Here is a 6,076-nt window from a genome sequence, read left to right on the forward strand (position 1 = left end):
CGGAGGAAAAGACCCTGAGATGAGTTCTTTTCTGTAATCACTTGGGAAGCAAGTCCCTCTGGAGGCATCAGCCCCGTGAGCTGAGGCCAGCCAGAGAAAGTGACAGAGAGGAAAGGGGACTTGCCCGAGAGACCACGTTCCTTGGTGACACAGCCATTGAGAGGGCCCTGCAGCTGCTCAACAGAGGAGACGCCCCAAGGAGGCCTGAGGAAGCAGGAGTTGCCATCTTACTAGGTGGCTCCCCGAGAAACCCTCACTGGCTCTGTGTCTGAAGACTTGAAGAAAGCACCCTCCGTGTGCCTGGATGTGGGGCTTACAGCCTCAGCCCCGCAGCAGATGACGTGACAGGCCAGTTGGCTTTAGTCTGGGCTGGTGTCATGCCCCTCAGTGCCGTGGGTTTAATTGAGGGGGAGTCCACGAGAGGGAGAGTGAGACCCCAGCCTCATGCCATCTGGCTGCCTATGGCTCACTTCCGCAGCACCCTGCCTTATCTTGTCTCTCTCTCTGGCTGGGTTCAAGGGCTCCTGACTGTGTGGCTCCCTGGCTGGGTTCTCTGTCACCAACTCTCACCCCCTCCCACCAGCATGTCCCTCCATGTCCACCCCAGCACAACCCTCATCCTCTTCTGCTCCTCACCCTGCAGCCGGGGCCCCCTTCTCCAGCCCCTGCAGGCTGTAGCTCTAGATTTGTGCAAATCGGGGGTTCCCCTTCCTTCCCCATTTCCCGTGTGCTCGCACAGGACAGAGTTCATAAGAGGGCCGGTTAATCTTGTCCCTCTTTATCAGCCCCGGTCAACAGAAGGGAGGCCTGACTTGGCACAGGGGGAATTTAAACTGGGAGGGCAGAGGGAGGTTTGGGGATTATCTGTGGATTTCCTTTATTTGTTCTCTTTCCTCCTTTGCGGTGGCTAATCCAAATTTGATGGGAAGTGAGGCATCAGCTGTCTCAGGGGCCTCGCGGGACCCTTTGTGATGTGACTTCTGTCACTTCTCGCCTTTGTGTCCCAAACCTACATTTCTCCCACCCTCCAGCCCCACACATTGTGCTGCTGTGTTTCCTGAAGTTCCAAGTGGTTTTTGACCCAAAGTTGGTACTGCAGGCCCATCTGCAGGACCTCAGCTGGTCTTTTCAGGCTCAGAGAGCAGGTTGTAGGTGTACCCCTGGCCTCGGGCCGGATGCCTTCTGTGTTTGGGGGTGCTCTGGGGACCAAGCACCTTCATTCTACAGATTCTGTTCCCTGCCTGTTAGCACCCCAGTCCCGCAGGGCCCCTGAGGAGAAAGGGACCCCAGTGCTCACATTCTCCTGGGACTTGGGAGGCTGGGCTGGAGGCCCTTGGGAAGCAAAGCCTCATCCCCCAGCCACCTGGGCGCTGCATCGGGAATGTGCCAGCCCCGCCACCTGCTCTCTCAGGAGTTCCACGCCCGCTGCATGAAACAACAACCTGAAGAACGGTGTTTGATCAGAGGCAGAAGGCAAAACCCATTGACGGATTTTTCTTAAACTTTAAAATCCCCAGGGTTGGTCTTTTCTGAGCCTGATTCTGACAATTCTGACAAGGTTTTAATCAGTACCACCATCAACTCATTTACAGCAAACATTTTCCTTTAGGACTGGGTCTTGCGGTCCTCTGGGCCTCCCCTGTTGGCTCAGTGGTAAAGAATCTGCCTGCAATGCAAGAGACGTGGGCTTGATCCCTGGATCAGGAAGATCCCCTGGAGAAGGAAGTGGCAATCTGCTCCAGCGTTCTTGCCTGGAGAATTCCGTGGACAGAGGAGCCTGGTGGGCTATAGTCAATGGAGTCACAAAGAGTCAGACACGACTGAGTGACTAATACTTTATAGTCCTTTAAGCTCTGTGTGAATACTATGATTTACAATATCTGAATTTTTCTTTCAATTATCAGGAAGTCAAAGGCAAGTTTCATAAAAAAAAAGACATTTTATTAGAAATTAGGAAGTTGGATTTACATCATTTAAGAATAAAAGCTATATGACCTCACTAATCCCATGGTATATTTGAGGGCCGATTTAATTGAATTAGTCAAGAGAAGACAGAGATAAAAGGAATTATTCCTCTGCTAACAAATGAAAATGAATTGTGGGTAAAACAAACCAGACCATCAGTTAACTTCAGAGTCTGCTAGTTCAAGTTTAGGGGGAGTGAGTCAGCAGGGCCTGTGCCCAAAACGGGTGCAACCCCAGGCAGGAGCAGGAGGGCTCTAGACTCTGAATTAACTGTGTCCTCCCACCCCCGCCCCGCTCCAGGAAATTGGGCTTTCAAATTCTAAGAGTGAAAGTTAAGTTACACAACTGATTTTTGAAACCAACTTTTCTAGAACTTCAAACAAACAAACAAAAAGTTAAGGAGAGTCATGAGATTTTTTTACTTCTAGTTACAAATTTGTCCTCAAACCTTTTTGACTTACAATTGCATCGATGGATTTAAAGTAATTGCAGCCTGTTTGAGTGTGTCGTAAAAACCTAAGCCGGTCTCCCCAGCTGACCTCTGAAGTAAACAAATGCACTTGGAGAGATCTTTGACCACAGAACTTTTCTTTCGCTTCGGAACAAAATAAAGTGGACTTCTTTGAGAAATAATTTAAGCAGCAGGAAAGAGTCTAGGAGTCAGTGAAGGATTCGCAATAGAAATATCCTCGTAACGCATTACTTATTCCAGCTCACGAAGTTCCAGTCTCCCCAGCACTGGGAATGTCAGCTAACAGTTTTGATTCTCAGGCTGTGTGTGCTTACTTTACCATGTTCGCTAATAACTCCCACTCCTTCCCCAGGGGCCATTCTGAGCGGCACCTTAAAGAAAGAACGTAATGAAGTTTTACATTTTGACCTATTAAGACCCCTCTGTGTGCACACATTTCGGGGATTTGTTCATTCCACACATTACGCCGACTGCCAAGGGCAACTGGATGGGAAGAGCCGCACCTGTTAAAGCTGGGGCCCCACCTCTGACACAAGACTCAAGACCCCCAGGAAGGGCCGGGAACGGTTTCTGTAACTTGGAGAAACATATGAAATCACTACTTCCTCTTTTCCTGTCTTTCTGCCCCCAAATCCAAGGACTTGGGGCATCTAGAAGTGGGAGACCCGCGGGTTTGCTGGAGGGACGGGTTATTGAAGCAGCTTTCTCACTGACCTTCTTTCCTCTTTCTCAAACCACCATATACTCCACTGCCTGAGCAATTTTCTGAAATGCAAACAAGTTCACATTAACCCAGTGTGTGAAGCTTTCAGTAACCCTCTGTGGCTTAAAATCGTTTCCAAAGATACAATCTTTCATGATCTGGTTCCATTCCAGCTGACCCACCTGGACACCTACGATGCTAAGAATGTACCGTCAAGTTCACTCAGTAGACCAAGGCTATCTTATGGTACCTACAGTGCTCTTTTTGCAAAGGTAGTGCTGAATTACAGACGGTGTGTAGCGTGGATAAACCGTGTGGCTGCCAGAAACTTCAGAGAAAGAGGCCCCAAAGAAAGGCTAACTACACATTTCATTATTACTTCATTAGCTGAGTCATATCATGTCTGACTCTTTTCGACCCCATGGACTGCAGTCCACCAGGCTCCTCTGTCCATGGAATTCTCCAGGCAAGAATACTGGAGTGGGTTGCCATTCCCATCTCCAGGGGAATCTTCTCAACCCGGGGATTGAAGCAAGGTCTCCCGCAATGCAGACAGATTCTTTACCATCTGAGCCACTAGGGAAGCCCTCATATCTGTGTTACGACTACTCAAACATTTTTGAAAGACAAAGAGCAGAAATGCATGCCCTCTTAAATCTCATGTGTTGATTGCACATTATATTTTAGGACTCCTTTTGCTTTTGGTTTTCAGTGGATTAGGCAGAGTCAGTGATACTGTGGATGCGGTGAAGAGGTGGCTGCTGAAGTTTTGAGGAAATTTCCTGTGCCACTGTTGGAGGAGTTAGGGGGCAGGAGAGGTAGAAGCAGAGGGACTTCTCGTCAGATGTCCCACTGCAAAGTTCTCTCTTACTCTCTCCACTTCGCTGGCCAGTTCCCTTCACCACGTCTTCAGAGAGGATGAAAATTTCACCCATATGTCCAAACTCAGCCGGAGTTCCACCCAGTGCAGCGAGGGAGCTGTCCCTGTGCTGGCTGCTGGTCTAGAAGCACGGGACCCGGTCTTTATGTCACAGAGACCAGAATCAATGGTGGCACCAGGTATGCAGACAAGTTACAGGGCTGGGCATGCATGTAAGTCCTGTAAGGATGCAGATGGGGAGGAACTGGGAGGAGATGAAGGAGGCCCCCAAACGCCTCTGGAACCAGCTCTGGCTGTTTCCTTTAGCTAAATTAGCCCAAACATGCACACATTTCTATAAACAGCAGTGTTTCTCTCAGTGATTCTGTGGGATTTCTAAAATGTGCATCTATTTAGTCTAAGATGAAATACTGGTTATAGGATGAAAAAAAAAAAAAAAACTAAACATGCATTCCTCAGGGCCCCGAGCCCCAACCACAGACTGAACTCCCAAAAAGAGTCATTAAATCACAATGTGTGCTTAAAATAACCGATTTGAAAGAAAAAATGTTCCAAGACATTAAACTTCAAAATGATCTCTGACTGTAATCCCTTCTGCTTTTTGGGTCTGGACAGCATTTACCCCCCTCCCCCTGAAACATCAAGGGGGAGACTGGCCGGGCTCCTGGGAGGGGACGCACTTGGCCTGCTGAGTGAGAACACGGCATCTGGGCTCTGGGTGTCCCAGGGGATGCGATGTCCCAAACTAATGGCGTGTGTGTGGACATCAGTTCGGAATCAGCTTCAAAGCCCTTGGTGGTTTAGTTGCTCAATTGTGTCCGACTCTTTGTGACCCCATGGACTGTAGCCCACCAATCTCCTCTGTCCATGGGATTCTTCAGGCAAGAATACTGGAGTGGTTTGCCATTTCCTTCTCCAGGGGATCTTCCTGATTCAGGGATCGAACCCCAGTCTCCTGCATTGGAGGCAAATTCTTTACCAACTGAGCTACCAGGGAAGCTCATAGATAACTTTTTTCTCCTGAAGATTCTGAGAAAGTGGAGAGGTGGATATAAGCAGGCTCCCTTGGGCTGGTGAGTAGGAAATCCTCTGAGGAATCAGGAGGGAAATCACAGGTGTCTTTCTTCAAGGGGCAGCCTGATCCTCGAGGCAGGGTTCTCAGATCTGGGAAGGGACACGAGCTTCCTGTCAAAGTCCCTGGGAGGCTTTGCCTCCATCCCTTGGAGAGATGGGGGCGTCTGACCTTCACCATCTGCTCCCCAAGAACCTCTGCCCCAGAGAAAGGCAAACTGGGGCAGCCACACTAGCCATGCAGGAGCAGAGAGGTGTGGGCACAGAAAGTGTGCCCAACTCCAGAATCCACGTCTCTATCCCACCCGCTGATGGAGCAGACCCAGAAGGTCAGATACGTTTCCACTACCTTACAGTAAAAGCACGATGTTCAAGAACAGTTGCTTTCTGACTTTCATCAGCAGCCGGGTTCTTACAGTCTATCAGAGGAAGTCCACAGCCAGGGTGGGAGCGAGTGTGAACGAGATACCAGGGGAGGGGGCATCGTCCCCTCTGTTCCAGGTCAAGCCCAAGGGCAGGGCGGGACCTGGATGGGGAAAGAACTAGAAGCCATGTCTTAAAAGGAATGTTTCAAGCACTAAATGTTTACTGGAGACAAAACACAGAGCATAGATGACAGGGTTTCCTCCACTTGTTTGAAGCACCATTGTCTGGAGGAGGAAGGAGCTTTGTTTTGTTTGGCTCCAGAGGATAGAATTAGAACAGATAGGAAGAGGTTGTAAGGATCCAGACTTCGCATCAATAGCAAAGAACATTCCAACAGAGCTGTTTAGACAGAGAGTGGTCGTTCTTGGGGGAGTGAGGGGCTCTGTCTTTGAACCTGTTCAGGAAGGGCTGTGAAAGCACCTGTCAGGGATGCTGGTGGAGGTGCCTCTGATTTGGGAGGGGTGACCGGGCGACTAGGGGGTTCCTTGTAAGAAGGGAGTTCTCCAATGCAGAGCCCTGGCTGCTTTCCCTGCTGGTGCTCCAGGGGAGGACGGGGGCT

The sequence above is a fragment of the Ovis aries genome, chromosome 23 (assembly GCF_016772045.2).
Source record: "Ovis aries strain OAR_USU_Benz2616 breed Rambouillet chromosome 23, ARS-UI_Ramb_v3.0, whole genome shotgun sequence".
NCBI lineage: Eukaryota > Metazoa > Chordata > Mammalia > Artiodactyla > Bovidae > Ovis > Ovis aries.